Source organism: Cebus imitator, unplaced genomic scaffold, assembly GCF_001604975.1.
Source record: "Cebus imitator isolate Cc_AM_T3 unplaced genomic scaffold, Cebus_imitator-1.0 Scaffold169, whole genome shotgun sequence".
Taxonomy (NCBI): domain Eukaryota; kingdom Metazoa; phylum Chordata; class Mammalia; order Primates; family Cebidae; genus Cebus; species Cebus imitator.
The window spans coordinates 294,332-296,121 of NW_016107484.1; the positions used below are offsets into that span (position 1 = coordinate 294,332).

General features: G+C 46.9%; 1 non-coding gene across 1 annotated transcript; it reads left to right on the plus strand.

The window, feature by feature from the left end:
• Positions 1–299: 299 nt before the first annotated feature.
• On the plus strand, positions 300–425 carry LOC119473594. Its single transcript, XR_005202802.1, has one exon. It is a non-coding gene; the product is annotated as a U4atac minor spliceosomal RNA (small nuclear RNA).
• The last annotated feature ends 1,365 nt before the right edge of the window (positions 426–1,790 follow it).

Below are 1,790 nucleotides of genomic sequence, written 5' to 3' on the forward strand. Positions count from 1 at the left end.
AAAGATTTGTACACTTGGCTGGGTGCAGTGGCTCACGCCTGTAATCCCAGCACTTTGGGAGGCCAGGGTGGGCAGATCACCTGAGGTCGGGTGTTCGAGACCAGCCTGACCAACACGGAGAAACTCCGTCTCTACTAAATATACAAAATTAGCCGGGCATGGTGGCGCATGGCTATAATCCCAGCTACTGGGGAGGCTGAGGCAGGAGAATTGCTTGAACCCAGAGGCGAAGGTTGTGGTTAGCTGAGATCGAGCCATTGTACTCCAGTCTGGGCAACAAGAGCGAAACTCCTTCTCTAACCATCCTTTTCTGGGGGTTGCGCTACTGTCCAATGAGCGCATAGTGAGGGCAGTACTGCTAATGCCTAAACAACACACCCGAATCAGCTAGAGCTTTGCTTTACCTTGGTGCAATTTTTGGAAAGATGAAAACCTGCTTTTCCAAGGTAGAATCAAAATATTTTTAAAAAAAAACTCCATCTCAAAATAAATAAATAAATAAAAATAAATGTATTAGTTTTTAAATTTTGGTAAATGAAAGTTAAACCAAGCAAATTTTACCATAAAATTAGGAAGAATATGGATATGGCAGTGTTAGCTTTGTATCTTTTGATTTTCAAGTTTGGGATAGTGAGGAAGTACTGAAGACAGGATCAAAGCACAGAGAAAAGGTGGAGTATCCCAGGCTGAAGGGAGCAGCCTCTTTAAAATTATCCAATTAGAATCATGTTCACTGCCAGGCGCAGTGGCTCCTACCTGTAATCCCAGCAATTTGGGAGGGTGAGGCTGGTGGATCCCTTGAGCCTGGGAGTTCAAGACCAGCCTGGGTAACATAGCGATACCACTTCTCTACTTAAAAACAATAGATAAGCTAGGCTGGGTTTGGTGGCTCACACCTGTAATCCCAGCACTTTGGGAGGCCAAGGCAGGTGGATCACCAGGTCAAGAGATCAAGACCATCCTGGCCAACACGGTGAAACCCCGTCTCTACTAAAAATACAAAAATTAGCTGGGCGTGATTGCTGGCACCTGTAGTCCCAGCTACTTGGGAGGCTGAGGCAGGAGAATTGCTACAACCCAGGAGACAGAGGTTGCAGTGAGCCAAGATCGTGCCACTGCACTCCAGCCCGGCGACACAGTGAGACTCCTCTCAAAAAAAAAAAAACATTAGGCATGGTGGCACACACCTGTATCCCAGCTATTCAGGAGGCTGAGGTAGGAGGATTACTTGAGCCTAGGAATTTGAGGCTGCAGTGAGCCATGATTGTACCACTGCACTCCAGCCTGGGTGACAGAGGAAGACCCTGTCTCAAAAAAAGAAAGAAGGAAGGAAAAAAAAAAGAATTCTTCTGAGCATGGTAGCTTACGCCTGTAATCCCAGCACTTTGGGAGGCCGAGGTGGGCAGATCACTTGAGGTCAGAAGTTCAAGACCAGTCTGGCCAACATGGTCAAACTCCATCTCTACTAAAAATACAAAAATTAGCCCCGTGTAGTGGTGGGAGCCTATAATCCCCGCTACTCAGGAGGCTGAGGGAGAATTGCTAGAACCCGGGAGGCAGAGGCAGCAGTGAGCTGAGATTTTGCCACTGCACTCCAGCCTGGGCAACAGAGTGAGACCCTGTCTCAAAAAAAAAAAAATTCCCATTCAGAGATGTACTCTAAAACTTTTAATTTTTCTCTCTTTTTTTCTTTTGAGATGGAGTCCGGCTCTGTTGCCCAGACTGGAGTGCAGTGGCATAATCTCAGTTCACTGCAACCTCCGCCTCCCAGGTTCAAGAAATTCTCCAGC